The sequence below is a fragment of the Pinus tabuliformis genome, chromosome 6, assembly GCF_031772625.1.
Source record: "Pinus tabuliformis cultivar Carrire ecotype Pingquan chromosome 6, CPIR1, whole genome shotgun sequence".
NCBI lineage: Eukaryota > Viridiplantae > Streptophyta > Pinopsida > Pinales > Pinaceae > Pinus > Pinus tabuliformis.
The window spans coordinates 858,229,243-858,246,957 of NC_142292.1; positions in this window are offsets into that span (position 1 = coordinate 858,229,243).

Consider the following 17,715-nt stretch of genomic DNA (forward strand, 5'->3'; position numbering starts at 1 on the left):
ACATGTTAATTAATTAGTAATTAAGAATTTATCTTCAACAAAAGAAAATCAAAACAATCACATAATCATGCACAATGGACACAAGGATCTCTAGTGGAAAACCCCCTCCGGGTAAAAAACAACCCTTTGTTGTTGTTGTTGATCTGCTTCAAATTTTACTAACCAAACAAGTATTTTTACATCATCATAGCTTGTTATGTCTAGCAAGGAATTTTCTCACACTAAATCGACTTTGTGAACACCCATCCATTGGAAGCTTCTACCTGTTGAAAAATGAAACTAGGTCCAGTCTTCATAACGACATGTGTAATTATGATTTTATGTAATTTATGTAAAGAAAATAAAAGTTATTTTTGTAGTACTTGAATCATGGGTTTCATGATCAAGGAATTTTATTTTAGTTAAGGTTCTCATTGTGAACCTTTAGGTTTTTTTCATCAAGTCATAAAATTCAAATTGAGACAATTTCATGTATGAAGGACCCTTCTTGGGCATGTTACATATTTGTATGAGTCATTAAAAGGATTAAAAGGCCCTCCAAGACCAAGCTAAACCATCTCCTTTGAGTCAACTTCAAGATGGAATAAAATATCCAGATCAAAAGGACATGTTGGATCACATACATGTCATGTCATCTTACTTTCATGGGCGACCACTATAAATAGGCAGCTCGACCTCATTTCAGAGGTAATATTTTCAGTAAAGGTCTGAAATAAGGAGAAGTGATGAAATCACTAGAAAATGATCCATATAACCACGAAGAGAAGGCAAATAAAAGAGAAGTGTTTTGGGACTATTTTTGTGTAATATGCAATTCATACGTGCGAGATTTCATGACCCTCTATTTCAAAAATAATCAAGATACTTCATGTCTTACAGTGATCATGAAGAAGGCAGATTTGGAAGAAGTCTAACTGAGTTAAGGAAGGTGAGCCTCTCTCACTCCATCAAATAAGGCTAAAGGACAAAATTTCTCAAGGACCGAATCTAGGACTCTCTGAATTAGGGCCAAATTTTTTTAGATATGTTCAAGAGACATAAATTCTAAAGGGTGGCCAAGAAGGAGGAAGAAGCAATAGAGTTGACTATCATTAACTGAAGGAAGAAGGATCGTATTAAGGAAGCTTTTTGAATTGGGCTTGGAGAGGAAAATAGGTCAAGGGTCTTGGTCTTAGTATCGTTAATTGAAATCTCTATAGGGTTGGGGAACCCGGGGCGAGCCAACATGAAGCCTACATGACACAGGTTGAAGCACCTTTGTCAATGACAGTTCGGTGTATTCCTTTACCTTTCGAAGTGATATGCACCTGAAATACAAGCTGGTGGGAAAGGGGAGGTTTACACTTGTCCATGTCGAAAATAGCAAGCATGGAATCTGTAGGGTCAATACCCCTGATAGCGAAAGAAAAGCTTTCCTTTGGCTGGGGCATGTTTGTAATACTTCAAGCGCTGACATAGCCGACAACGCTTGTGCCAAATCCTCTACGATGTTGTAGTGTTGGATGGCACGTGCAGATGTATTATGCGTTGTGCGTCAAAGTGCCCCCTTGGGGGGTCGAATTACAAAGTCCTCAACTAGCCTTTCGATATGCAGATCGTTGGGCGACGATGGGTTTTTACCTGAGGATGGTTCTGCTGCCAGACCGACAGGAGCTCCATAAGATTTGGCTCTTGTGGCTAGTTCTACCGTTTCAAATGTGTAAACGATAGAACTTCCTTCACCAGCTGAAGGATGTTACGAACCGTCGCTGCCCCCTGACGTGGGTTGCAGTTGGTTGGCAATGAGATTTTACTGCTATTGAGTAGGAAAAGGATTTCTAAGGACAGCAGGTGCCTTACCAAAATCTCTTTTGGCAAGGTAATCCATGCATTCTTGAAGACGCGGACAATGCCAGGTTACGTGATCTTCAAGACAGAGTTTGCACGAATAGCTGGTGCCTTTATCCTTTTCTACATCAATAGGCACAGCGGCCTTCTATTTGGGGTTGGGATGCTTAGATTACTGCTCTTCAAAAGGAGTGGTCTTGTTCTTATTCTTCTTGTTCTTGCCACTGGATTTCTATGTAGATTGCATGGAGTTAATCGCAGTGGTAGGAAGAGTAGTCTCTTTGGTAGAGGGGTCTACTGCCAGCTTGGCAATGGAACCATTGAGTTGTTTTACAGTGACCCCGGAGATTGCGCCGACGATCCCATCGGCGTGCACTCCAGGGTGCTGAGTGGTGGGAGGATTGGGGTTACTGGGAGCATAGGGGATAATGTCGTAGAGAGTGCCAAAATGTGAATAAATAAAATCTAAGTGTTGGACACGACGTATGGATTGATCTTCTGTGACCGCACCACCTAGAGCGACATCTCTAGTGATTTGTGGGATTAATGACTTACAGAACCAGTCTGTTAAGAGAAAATCAGGGATGGGAGCTTTGACTAACATCTGCCTACATCTCCATTCATGGATATGATCAGAGATGTGGGTGGTGGTATCCTGACGAAATGAAGTAAGGAGCTCTGTCCCTATCTCATAGCAGATAGGTAACTGAAAGTTCTTTAGGAACTCCATCGCTAAAGCATCAAAAGTATTCACTGACACGCATGGTAACTCAATATACCACTTTGCAGCATTTCTAGTGAGGATGCAGGGAAAAATATGTAACCGAACACTATCATCCACCATAGAGTTTGAAACACACCAGAGATGGTAGGTGGTGACATGAGTGCTCGGATCCTCCCCTTGTTTTCCGTCGAACTTAGGAATGTCTGTCGGTATTTTATGCGGGATCGGCAGCCAATGTAAGTTGTGGTAGATGGGGTCGTTTGTCAACTTGTATAAGTCAGGAATATCCAACGTTGACAAAAAAAGGAAAATTGTTGGGTGCCCCCGATCCACACCATGGTGATAATGGATGACTTGAGGAGCTCTGTACTCCTCCCATCGTTTGGTTCCCCATGGTGTGCATGGGTTGCGTGGTGTAGTAGTTGCTTTGTGGTGCAGTGTTGTAGAGTGGATTTCCATGAGGATTTTGATACTGGGTATGAAGTTGCCCCCAGTATAAGCGATGCTCCTTTGACTCATCTGAGTCTGTGAGTAGGGTGCCCCCATGGATTGGGTGGGAATCCCTTGTGGATTTCCAACTGACACAGAACTAACCATATGCCTTTTATTGACAGAGGGAACACTCATGTCAATCATCGACTATTCATGCATGCCTGAGAATGGCAGGGGAACTATGACATTCCCTGCTGGCATGTGCATTTTGGGAACCGCCCCATATATCTAAATCTGGGGGTTGGAACTATACATTGGTGGTCGACCTTGTTGTTGGTAAACTAGAACTGTGCCCATAGTGCCGCATTAAGTGTTATATGGAGCACTATATGTGGCACTAGTCGAAGGTGAGCTTTGTGGCACCATAGGAGTGGAACCTAGCATCTGTTGGGTTCCACTTATAGAGGGTGTTATGTGAGTTGTAGTACCTGGGATGAACAGGATAGTGGGATTCCACATTACCGGAGTTGTGATGATCATCGACTGGGGAAGTGGTAGAGGACCAACAGTGTCTCTATAATTGCACAACCCTTGAGGCGTCGACTGAATAGATGGGAAAGTTCCACCTACTAAAGAAGGAAGTACAAGTACCACGAGAGCAATGATAGGTTCCGACAGTTTTGTGAGCGTAGTGTTAAAATGAGGAAGAAATCCTTCCATGAAGAAATCCTCTAGCAGACTAGAATTGTTAGTCATCCACACAGATCCCGTGTGCAATTTAGGAGACTGATTCCTCGAAGATGAGGAATCCGAGTCAGTGGAACTCAGTGGATCCTCCACAATGAGTGGAGGAAGTCCTAACAATCATTTGGATTGACGATGAGGGCCAGATGTATCCATAGTGACTGTTAAGTTTTATTAGATAAATTTTAATGTGATATTCTTTAAAGTCTCAAAAATAATAGCACCTAGGTACCTAAAAAGAAAAAATACACTAAATATGTCAATCAGCAAATAGAGGGAAATTACCTTATCTAACAAGCACTGATTACTGGAGATGAAACCCAATCTCTCAATGAGTAACAGAGAAGGATGGCCAAATGTATGGTTACAGTTACTTTTGAGCTTCGCTGAAACCTCAAATTGAGGTGCCAAGTACTCTTGTGAAGACGAGAACCCTCCCAAAAACTGAAGACAAAGTAGATCCATCCATTTGAGGTACCAGGACAGCCCGTCCCTGTCACCTTAGGTAAGTACCTAAAAGTTTTGGCCACTAGAGATACCTCAAATCACAAACATTACCAGGGAGGACATAGTCATAGACAGCATGCTGTGTGGGCAAGATACCTGAGTCCCCGACTCAGTTCCGAAATCCCCGAAGGGACCCCCAATACACAGAATGCCCAGAGGAGTTGTAAGAGAAGGCGAGCTACCTTCAATTACAGTCTGATGTTGTCTCATATTTCACTCCGTTGTTAGTGGATTGGTCCTGGTAATATGAGTGCAGAAGGATTTTTCACTCGTTAACAACACTAGTTTTGATTTTCAACCTTGGGCAGTTCACTCACATGCTTATCCCAAGATCCTAATCTAGCTAATGTTGGTTTACTTGAAAAAGAGTAACTGATTGATTTTAATGTAAATTTTAGTGTACTTGATTATTTTTTCTTCAATAGGGGTGTTGATGTATGAATCTCGACTCAGTAAACCATGTAGAACAATGCTCTGAAAAAAAAAAAAAAAAAAAAAAAAAAAAAAAATAAAATTCAATTTCTTATGCAAACAAGTCTTACTCTACACATGTATATTTTCACATATTCATGGATTCATCAGTGCATCTAAAGCCATTCAACACTTGCATAACCAAAAGTTTCTTTTCTCAATATTCCCTAACAACTGCTGAAAACTAAAATGAAGCAGCCTACAACTATTTCGACAGAAGGAACAATACAGTTTATTAGCCTTTCTTTCAAAAAAATGTATTTTAAGAGAGAAAAACTAAAACATTTTCTTAAAAATAAATTTTCAAGACACCAAATTTGTTAACATGATGCTATTGTAGATCTTACTTTACCCCTGAGACAAGTTCCCCCCCCTTCTGGTCCACAGAATCTTCTGGAAAACATGGAAATGGGTAACTAACACTCTAGCTCTTTGTAAACAGAGAGTTAGTTTGACCACTAACACTCCCTATGCACAGTCAAAAAGCTTTATAAAGCTCTGTGTAGACTAGAAACCTGCGTTAGTGAGGGAAATAGCTCAAACAAGGGTATTTAGGATCAATTTTTGAAGAGAATGAAAACTTGCAGGATGTAACAAGATAGATGGTGGATCAGAAAAGGACTTGAAGAATTGGGAAGCTCTTAGAAGAAAGAGAAGATCTGAGAGGAGTCCAGGTAACCGGGAACTAGATGTATAGTCCCCAGTGGAGTCACTAATTCTACTATGGGGTAAAATGCACGAGATGAAAACTACCCTCAAATGCCTTCCTGAGACCTTCGACAGACTGTAATATTATTTGCAAAAGCTACCAGTTACACACATATTAATCTATCAAACATAAATTGACAGGGTATGGAAAGAGGATCACCTTTGTTTCCTTCTAGATTCGCTTGGGGATCTCCATGCGGCAAGAAGAACTTCTTCTAAGCTGGCTCCAAGATGATTCCTGCACAAAGGACAAAGCAAACCAATCACATCATACACTTCTGAAAACTAATGTAAGAATCTGTAACAAACATGTATTAATGTATAACTTAGCTACTCAACTCGATAAGCATCAGAATGAACAAATAAATGAACAATATCACTGACACTTTGGAGTAGGGAACACAACTGTAGTTCTATATTCAGAATGGAAGAGTGATTACAACAATCCATTGCATCAGCCTTCCTTACCCCTTCTTCCTCTCTCTCTTTCTCCTTCTTTCAACTAGCTCCTTCAAGAATATGACAGTTCACAACAGCTCTATGGGCTATCCTTCCAAATGCTCTGACCCTTTTGCAATGGCCCTCTCGTTGCTTATGTAGCAAGCGAATTAGGGCTGCCAAGCTCCACCTAGAGTTCATTAGGGAAAAAACCATGGAACTACCCTATTTAAAAGCTTTTTCCCATTTGTCTTCATTCTCAGAATGGAATTTCTCCAAATATCTTGATTTTTGTAGTTTCCTTGCTTTTCTTGCACAAATTTGGGGATTTAATATCTAGATATTTATGAGCAGATTCATTGGCATGACCTTCTGAACATCACTTAAGTTCACTAACGCTCCCCCTGGTCTAACAACATGAGCTAGCAGGGTGACTAATGCTCCTTTATGCTTGGTAACAAGCTTTATAAAGCATGTTGTCAGTGTATAGAGAGCGTTAGTGTGGATTCTGGGCCTGAAATTGTGGTCATTGCTTCAGTTATCTTGTCTTTCACCTCTGAGTTGAAGAGGAGGTCAATTTGTCTTATAACAAACACGCATTCGGGTCTCCTTCCTTTCCCAACTAATGGTAATCAAGCATGTACAGTACATTGTACCAATAGTAGCAGTAGTGCAAGCACGTCGAATGGTCAGTGTATAGACGAGTTGTGGACCATGTATTTTGACGAATCAAAGACACAGAACGACTCAGGAGCCAGGTGTGCCTTAATTGACCCAAACTATAGGAAGCATCTGGTTTCAAGTCACATGGAGTACAAGTGCATGAGAAACATTTTTGAGTATGAAGCACTCGTGTTGGGCTTGCAAAAATCCATGAACCTCAACATGGTTGCACTCAAAGTGGTAGATGATTCAGAGATAGTGGTACAACAAGTATGTAACACATTTCACTTTTTATCACCACATCTCAAAAGTTACTAGCAAGGGGTATGTCAACTAATCTTTAACTTCCAATCATTTATATCACTAATATACCACGTATGCATAATGCAACTGCCAATGCTCTGGAAAATGCATCTGCCAATTCTCTAGCAAACACAGCCTCTTGGAGGAGTGGGATTTTAACACACAAGTTTTTCAATTCTCCCAGAAGTTAATTCTCTTCTAGGGTGTGCTGACTAGAATGGATAAATCTTTCAGGAATAGGAGGTTGACCGGCTTTAGGAACTTTCTCTTCCTTTTCCTCTTCAAGCTCCTTGGGTAGAAATGGAGGTTGGTTATCTGATAGCACTCTTCCCGACCTGAGGTTGATTTCTTGAATTTCCACGGCATAGGTATGGTAGCATGTCTCTCCACTATAGACCTATTATTCCTGTTTGTTGTTCAGGTTTGGATTTGGTTGAGAAGGCATCTGAGGTTGCTTAAGTGGAGCAGGATGAAAGAGTTGTGGTTGAGATGGAGGTGGAGGCAGTAAGGCTGGAGATTGGTTGAATGGGAGCCTCCACCCCTGTGATGGAGTATTCCACTGATGATATGGGGGAGTATATGGCTGAAATGACTTATTGGTAGGTTGGGAAGGGTATTTAGGTGTATAAGATCAAGGAGAAGGTGTGGACCATGAAGGATGTGCAGGATAACACCAAGGGGGAAGGGATGCATTCTGATTGGGATTGTAATATGAATATGACACCCCTTGCATGACCTGCTAGTATGGTCGAGGTCCTTGAGGCATCCTTTAGTTGATATAACAAAGTTGTTCAGCCCCACCTTCAGTTCCTTGATATACAACTTTCAATCCAGGCAGAGAAGGGCACTTATTTATGGAGTGGTTTTCCTCACAGACCGAGCAAACCTCTATAACATTAAATGGAAATTCATTTGTATGGGGCCTTCTTGATCTGAAATGGAGAATATTAGTAATGTTTTTCTAATTCCCCATTCAGAAATAAACCCAAGATTTTTATCATTTTCTTTTTCAAGTGCTTAAGGATTGAAAATTTTTGCTTAATTAGTAGATTCCCACAAGAGTTTCTTATGTAAATGTTATAAACAATTTAACATAAGAACATATGCTGAACAAAAACAAAATAATAACAAAGAACATAGAAATACAACACACAACAAGCACATGATAAAGGATTTCACCCCTCCTGGGCTACGTCTCCTTGGTCCAACTTCCAGTGGCTTGGGCCTCTCTATTATTCTAAAATTACATCAAAAGTGTGTTTACCATGCTCAGATTCCTTTGAAACCTGGCTCAATGAGTTCATAATTGCCAAAACTGCTAGGATTGACTCTTTTTGCACCTAAATTGGATAAGAACTGAAGAAGTTATGACTTCTCCGAGTTCTGCCACTATTCATTCCACAAAATGCTCCAAAACCGGCAAAAAACTACATTTCTGCTCCAAACTCGCTAACCGAGAGAGAAATTTTCCATACCATGGGCCATATCCTGTTGGTTGTATCAAAAATCGCAATCGGCAAGTTCAGGCGGGGTGAAGGTCTTGTTTTAGTGGCGAAGCACTGTGATTGTGATATCGCAGACCCATCAGTATATTAAATTGCGATTCACAAACACCTTGTGTCTGGGGCCTTATTGCATTTCGAAATTTAACAGAGAACCGATGGAAGTTTTAAATAGGTACTTGTTCTTCCTGTGAGTTGTGATTACAATCTGCAATTTATCGCATCGCAACCTGGTACTTGCTAGGGGCCAATTCTAACCTATTCTCCGCTTCACCGATTGCTATTGCTATTTGCGATTACCTTATCGCGTCACAATCCTGAACCTGCTAGGGGCCGATTTATAATACCTTTTCCACCTTGCGACTTGCGATTTGCGATATGCAAGACCAATGGTGGGATGCCCCTTGGTTCCTCCTCATTTGCTAAAGACCTTGCCACATCATCCCAGTCTTGCCATGTAGGCAAGTCAAATTTTAACTTTGACTTGCTCTAACTTCTACATACAAACTCATATTTGAGTATTGTTCACACCGTTCAATTTAAAATTATGAGCTCTTCAATCTAAATCTAAGTTTGACAAGATTATGACATTTTGATTTTTGAGCATAATTCTAAGCACCTGATCACTCCTCCCCACTGGAAGCCTTTTGGTCCCCAAAAGGATCACTTTCAATTATTGAACATATGAGGTTATTGTTCCCTCACCTTCCTCACTTCAATCCATTTGGCCTCTGATGTATGTGTATCTTTGAGACCCATATGAAGATAATCAATACTTCCCCTTTTTGTTGTCCCTGTCCTTCTGTCAAGTATAGTGTCTTGCTGAAGCACATCAAGGAATTCTAGAGAAAAGTATTCAATAGATGAAATCTGAACATTCTCTCCTTGATCTTCAATCAAAGGAGGTTCATATAATCTCAAATTTTAAACATTAAAAATGGAATATATTTGCATATATGAAGGAAAATCAAGTTTGAAAGCATTATTACCAATCTTTTCCAGAATTTTAAATGGACCATAACAAATTGGTTTCAAATTTTACCTTCACCTTGAAGCCATTCCTTGCTAATGTAAAGCCAAACTTCATCACCTACTTAAAACTGATGATCCACACGATGCTTATAATGCCTTTCCTTAAACTTGCATTGACTTTTTTCTAGTTTTTCTTGAACTGTTTGGTGAATCAACTGAATTTTCTCAATGAATTTCTTTTCTTTGTCTATGTCACTATGTCCATCTATAGCTACTTCTTTCTCAAAGAACAAATCCAAAGGCGATTTAGGCAAATAACCAAGACATGCCTCAAAAGGTGAATTTATAGTAGAAGAGTGTTTTTCTAGGTTGTAAGCATGTTGAATATAATGCAATTGTTCACCCCACAACTTAGGATGTTTGCTGCAATAACCTCTTAGCAAATGAATAACTGTCATGTTAACCACTTCAGTTTGACCATCCATTTGCGGATGGAAGGTTGTACCTTTCTTCAACTTGGTGTCCATCAAGTTCCATAAATTTGACCAAAAATTCCCAAAAAATCAAGAATCGCGATCACTTGCAATAGAAGTAGGAAATCCAAAATGAACCCATACATTTTGAAAGAAAAGTTGAGTTGTTCGTTCAGTTGTAATTTTAATTTTACAAGGAATTAACATGCACATCTTTATGAACCTCCACAACTACATACAAATAATCATGACCTTTCCTTGACAAAGGAAGACCTCCTACAAAATCTATAGAAACACTTTCCCATGGTCGTGAAGGCACTGGAAGTGGTGTGTACAATCCTATTTTCCTATTACTAGGCTTAGTGACTACACACAATGAACAACCTCTTATAAAATGTGACACACTTTCAATCATACGAGACTAATAAAAATACCTCTGAAGATTTGCCACTATTTTACTTACACCGAAATGTCCAACAATAAGAGAAGTGTTCGCTTCCCTTGTGACATTTACTCTCTCTCCTTGTGGAACACAAAGTTTTCCCAAATGATACAACAGATTATTATGTACATGGTAGTCTAATTCCTCAACTTGTTGGCCTTGACTGAAATTTAAATACACCTCTTGAAAGTTAGCATCCTATGCATATTGTTCAACATAACTTTCAAGAAAAACATAATTATTCTTGAGTTAAATGGCTATATTTACAACTAGTCTAGAAAGAATATCAGCAACTCTGTTATACATGTCTTTCTTGTACCAGATTACCAAGTGGAATTGTTGTAAAAATCCCATCCAACGAAAGTGCCTTGACTACTGCAATATGGTTTGAGATTTCATATATTGCAGAGGTTGATGATCAGTGTGAATAATGGTTTATTTTCCCATCAAATAATGCTTCCATTTCTTCACACTTTGTACCAATGCATAAAGCTCTTTATCATATGTAGGATAATTAATAACAACACCATTAAAAAATTCAGAATGAAATGAAATGGGCTTACCATGCTGTAAAATAATTGCACCCATGGCATAGTCACTTGCATTTGTTTGTATTTCAAATGGTTGTTTCAAATCCGGCAATGCTAAAACTAGGGCTAAACTGGTATTTTGTTTCAAAGCATCAAATGCTTTTTGTTGTTTGCCTCCCCACTAGAAGACAACCTTCACACTAGTCAATGCATGTAGTGGAGCGACTATGGAGGAGAAATTGGAAATGAACTTCCTCTAGTACTGCACTACTCCTAAAAAACTCCTTACTTCTATAACTAATTTGGGTATTGGCCAATTCACAATGACCGAAACTTTAGAGGGGTCAATCTTCAGCTCACCTCCTCCAACTATGTGGCCCAAGTACACTAAGGAAGTTTTCCTGAATTCACATTTAGACATCTTCAGAAATAATTGTTCTTTCATCAAGATGTTCAACACTTTCCAAACATGCTTGACATTCTCTTCTCGTGATTTGTTGAATATAAAAATATCATCTAATTAGACAATTACAAACTCATCAAGAAATGATATTAAAATATCATTCATAACTCTCATGAATGTAGCTGGAGCATTACAAAGACTGAAAGGCATAACTAGCCACTCAAACAATCACTATTTGGTTTTAAAAGAAGTCTTCCATATGTCCTCCTCAGCTATTCTAACTTGATGATATCCACTTCTCAAGTCTAATTTAGTGAAACACTTTGCATTTTTCCACTGATCTAGAAAATCATCTATTTTGGGCACTGAGTATCGATTCTTTATTGTAATCTTATTCAAAAGCTCGATAATCTACACAAACGTACCAGGTTCCATCTTTCTTGGGTACCAATAAAATTGGTGAACCACATGGTGAAGTAGAAGGATGAATTACTCCTTTATCTAACAATTCCTGGACTTGTTTCTTAATTTCTAAGCTTTCCAAAATTGACATTCGATACATATCGATGTTTGCGAGTGGAAAGTCCTGTTGTAGTTGAATTTCGTGTTGATTTACTCTTTTTGGTGGCAATCCCTTCGGTTCTTGAAACATGTCCCCATATCGATTAACCACATCAATCAATTCAGCTTCCAACTTCACATCACAGCCTGCAAAGGATTCCTACTCTATGTCATTCTTATGCTTGATAATGAGGAGCACAAGACTCTTGTTGGAATTAACCAGTCACTTCATTTCACCTGCGCTTGCCAAAGACAGATTAAGTTTTATACAATGGGCTCTCACAATGTACTCCACTCCACTTTTGAACAAATGGTATTTTTTCTCAAATCTATGGAAAACGGCCTTCCTATCATACAAATACGGACTTCCCAATACAATCCCTGAGATATCCAATGGCATAATGTCTAATTCAACTTCATCAATGAAATTAGCGCTGATTTCAAACCTGAAAAAACATTTCCAGGTGACCTGCAAATTGACATCCTTGGTTATCCAACCCAACGGACACATTTTATGATGGGGAATGGTTTCCAAATTCATTTTCTTAACCAAATCCATAGAAATTAAGTTGGCCTGAGATCCATTTTCAAACAGTGTATCGATCTTCGTATGTTTGGAAATAACTCGAATATGGAACAACTCAATTAGGCTTTACCATGGCTGTCTCTTTGCTTGCTTTTGCCACAGATTTCCCTTTGGTGATTGTGGTTGCGATCTTGGTTTCATCTCCCGAGTTAGAACCCAAGTCTTGTTGTGCAGCAGCATTGATCTTCTGTTTCCCTTTATTGTTAAATTTCTTCGATCGTAATTTTGGATGAAGCTCCCAGCAATGAGCTACATCATGTCCCTCCTTGGAAAAATTCTTGCACATGGGATTCTCCCCTTCTTTCTTAACAGAAGCAGTTTTCTTCTTCTTTCCTTTAAACTTCTTCCCTTTTTCACCACTCTGAAATGGCTTCTTCTTACCTTCTTCATGTATATTTTTCCCTTTTGCTTCGAGGTGTGTAGCTTGAACACAGAACTCATCAAGATTCGTGGGACTAAACATAAGAATGGTATGTCGAAGATAGATATGCAACCCTCCTATGTATTTCAGCAAGGTATCTTGTGACTGTAAGTCTACTCCTAGCATAAGAGCTCTTTTCCTAAACTCTTCACTATACTCTTACACATTTTTAAATTTTAACTGTCTAAAATTTTGGCAATTCGTAATGGCTTTTTCATATGAGCTAAAGGGTAGAGCTATCTTTTTATAGCAATAATGAAATTAGACCAAGTAATAGAGATCTTACCATGTTTTTTGATCTCATCTTGTGTCCTTGCTTCCCACCATACAAGTGCTACACCCTGTTGGCTTAAGGGGGGCCGACCCAGTTTCAGAGTCATTTGTGCCAACCAAAAAAACCCTAATTTCTCACCTTTTCGGAAACAACCTACGTAGCGCAGGCTACAGTCTCACCCAAAGTAGTATTGGGGGATGCTAAAATCAGGTTTCTGCATCCAGGGACATGTGATAAGTGGTTCTCAAGCTCCTATAGTTCAGATATTCCTTCGTGCAAATCGGTATCCTTCTAGGGCTCATTACTATAACTAGGGAAAAATGGCTTCTAGATCTTCGCAAAGTTCTACAATTAGTCTTTATGAACCTTAAACAGACAGTTTATCTACTTTTGCACAACAATAAATAACCCTAGATATGACTTCGCGCAACTCTATTCAATTAATCAGAAAGCATAGCAGAAATAACTCTTATCTTCACGAAACTAGATAACTACTTAAATCATGCATAAATAAGATAGATTCAATGGTTCCGCGCAGCATTCATTCATTAGTCTATAGAAAACACATTATAAGAGACAAAACATGACATAACAGAATCAACAAAAATGCTCAGATTGCACATTAATTCTTCAAAATCTGTCTTTATTGATCTTCAATATTCAGATTATAGACACTTCTACCCTACACACTCAATTGCAGGGGTTCATGAAATTAGCTAAAAACTTATCAAGGCGTCCTACGCACTCAGCTGCAGGAGCTTCTCGCCTAAGTACAGGAAGCAGAGCCTTCCTTCCTTATCACTTGCCCAAAACAATTTCTATCTTGATTCTTCCTTATCCCTACTACCTCTAGACTTGCTATGACTCAAATATATAGCCTTCTCAATACAATACCATGGTCCGTGGAACATGGGTGAATCTCCAAACCAACTGAAACAAGGGGCTAAGACCCCTTTGACTCCTATCTACATATGCACTCTGCATCCACATTGTGCGGAGACTTTACACCTTTTACAAAATTTTATACAAACATTGGGTTAACTAACCCTAAAACTGACCCTAGGGACCCTATCCCAATAGGCCCCCAACACAAAGATTGTGACCCGCCCTTAAGTCACTCAATTGGTGCCTCGATCTTGCTACACAGACCCCCGAGCTTAACCTGTAATACTGCAACTTAAGCAATGCTCTGTGCCACAGTCTGTTACACTTCCTCCACCAGTTTTTATGTTTTCAAGCCCTCTACTACTAGGTGCATGGACCTTTGTGTCTGTTGTAGCACCTTTATCTTTTCCTCAAGTGACAGAGTAAGGTAACAAGCTTCCTCTAGCCACAACTATAATCTGGCCTTAAGAAGGACCTCTTTCCTCTGCAACTCTTCCGCATGTGCTTGCAGCTACTTTCCCTCTTGTAACTTCGCGAGGAATTGCATGGAGTCACTCAGACCTCATCATACTGCCGCAGTGTCTCCTGGACATTGATGTTTAGTGTCTGCAGAGTCGGGTCCTCCTGCATATTGGTCCATAATTCCATTGTTGCATCAAACATCAGTGTGCAGTCATTGACTACAACATCCAAGGTGCTCATATTCTATTTAATGGCTGATGCATGTTACTCCTGTACCTCTGGCAGAGTTGTTGGCTGCAACTTCAACTGTAACTCTGCTATCTTCATCTAGAAATTGAAGGTCACCCTATCGACTTCCTTTGATGCACGTACTGCAATAGCCAATTTCCTTACTTTTTCTCGGGCTTCGGCATCCTCAGGGATGTTCAATTCTAGTACTGTTTTTCAGGCTTGTTCTATATTATCTCTAGGCTCTAACATCGTGTCTTTAACTCCTCCTTATCCTTTAGTACCTGGGTTTTCTTCGTGAACATTTTTTCATTGTTTAATTTAAACTCGCTTACAACAGTGAGGGTGCACTGCTCTCTGATCCTCAACTCTTTTGAAACCCCCTGATGTGGTGCATGGAGGGTCGGGAGCGGCAACGCGACTAAATTCATCCCCATGTCTTTTACTGTGTTGATCACAACACGATCCTTATCATACTCTACGCGAACAGACCCTTCTGCCAAGGGTATGACTCTAAGGTCCAGCCCTGCCACTATGCCACTTCCTTGTGTCAGGTTCACTTATACCCCACTCACTTACCCGATGCTCGCTTGAATCTTGTTAGCCTAGATCTGTAGCTTGCATAGATCCTTTTGAATGCTCCCCATCATTTGCATATATTGCTGCTCAAATTGTTGCAGCACCTCTGCTGTCGTATCTCTAACTTTATCACTGATCTCATCAAGATTGCCTTCAATCAACACCATTGGATTGATATGCGTTAGCTTATCACACTTATGCTTCTTCCTATGTCCAACAGGCTGCTCCTGCCCGCATTGCTTCAAGGTGAAAGGAGTGTGCTACTTCTCACCAACGCCTCTTTCGTGTGCTGACAACTCTGGATCATCTGTGTGTTGTGAGGCTGAATTTTCGCCTTCTTCAGTATCCTATCATTCTTTGTCTTCCCAATCCTTTGCAGCGCTCTCTTTTTCCCCTCGTTCTTCCTCCGCAGTTGCCTTAGCAACAACTTTCTTTTTCTTCTACTCAGCTAAGGTGCGCATGACCTTCTGAGCCGCTTCCTTATGCTTTTGCGTAGCTGAGCTCTCTACACCTTTGCTCGTACCTACATCCAGCCTCGTAGGTTCACACCATTTTGTTGGCCAATACCCCACAATCTCCTATATTTTTGTCTCTGATACCAAATAGGATAACTTGTGACATACGTGTTGTGGGTCCTTCGCGCTCTGATTGACACACTCTGAAAGTCGGCCTTGAATTCGGCGTAGGCCGTTAATTGTTTGAACAAGGTTGGGGACAACCTGAGCCTCTGATTTATAACCATCTGAAGGTCCATCTCCACAAGGATCCAAAAAAAATTTGACTCCTTGATTCTTGCAGGATCCTTTGTAGACCACAGCGAGGCGAACCACGCTACCTCAGGTAAATCTTCCTTGTGCGTGGGCAACTAACTATCCTCCGGCAACCTCCAAGCGACTAACACAATAGACAACAACAACCATGCATAATGGAATGGCTTGCTTTATTCCTGAGCTTCTCGGAAGTTCGCGAGGAACTCCTTGCATAGATACTTTAACCAATTATATTGGACACCCTTCATGCAATGTGCTGCAAGTGACACTATTGGCACCGAAACCTCATCCGCACAACACTTTCTCATGATTTTTCCCATAAGAATTTGGGCGGTGAACTGCACCGCCTAATCCTAAGTAGAGCGGATAGAATATTTGCGTGACTTCTTAACAAGCCCATACTCTGCCTTCATCTTGTTTGCCAATTCTTTTTCCCCAGTTTTCCCTCTAAATTCCTTGGCAGGGTCTGCTCCTTTGTAAGGAAACTTCGTTATGCGATGGATTAACATGTTGGTTATTGGGATTGGTTCCCCAAGACATAGAGACCCATCATGCACCAACGCGAGGAGCTGGCATGCACACATTATGTTGATAGTTGGTCTACGATAATGCATCATGCAGAGCATGTGCAGAAGCCCCGCCTTCTCAACACCTCTGACCCACTTCATGGGATCCAACTGTGTAACCCCCATCTCTTCATAGTATATCTTCATCATATATTTGTGGGTCGCCAAATTCGTGGACCTCTCATAGTCCACGAGATCTGAATCCTCCATTTTTAGCACTAGATTCGGGGTCTTTGGTAACCTTTGTCTTTCCTTTCACAGAGGAATATACTCAGGGAGCCGTGAGATAGGCTCGACTGCTTCAGCGTTCATTTCCTCTATGCCTTGGTATTCCTCCTCCTCCAAATCAACCACTCTCTCTAGTTGTTTATCATTTTTCTCCTTTTGGCACACCTCCCGATTCTTCCTTGGTGACATTCTCACTGGCACCAGCTTCTTTTGCTTCTCCTTTACGGTTGGTTGCTTCTCTTTTGCAGCAGATTACTTTGGCCTCGACAACCTCGGCGTGGTAGGCAGAAGGGTTGATGCTTCCATACATTAACTTTCAGGGCCTGACGCATCAAACACAGCAAATTTTGAACTTACGGCTTCAACGGGGTTGGTAGTAGTTGGTCGGTCAATGAATAGCTCTTGCGCTGCTATAGAGTAGTTTGCAAAAGAGGGGTGCATCACGAACTCTTCCCAGAACTCACGACTCATAAGCTTTAGATAGCAAAGCGCCCAACCAAATCTCAAAATGCAAGGTGTTCTTTGTTGGACCAACACATGTAATTTATAGGAAGTTTTGAATTCAAATCCGACCGTTCCCCCCAAATTTTGGTAATAAATGCATCTTTGGCAAAAAATCTCCAAATATTTTCGCCATAAATAGCACCTACCCACTCCTATTAACTTATTTTTGGCCATCAAATCATGAATAGTAACCTGAATGGCTACCTTGGGACCCATCTGCGTGGCACCATCTTCCATGGCGCAAATTATCTAGCGCAGCTTTTCTTGTCACACCCTTGCGATCCGTTGCGCAACCTTTCTACCCTGTTCTTCACCTAGTCAAGTAGCATGGTTTATAGTCCCACAATCCCCTACAACTGTGTGGATTACTAAGACTGTCATGTTGCCATATAGTCATGGCACAGGGGCAAGATCCCCTATGTACAACTTCAGCCTACTTCCGTTCACTTTTCTAGGGAATGGTTCCCCATTCAACTTCGTGAGTTGAACTGTGCCACCATCTGTGATCTCCT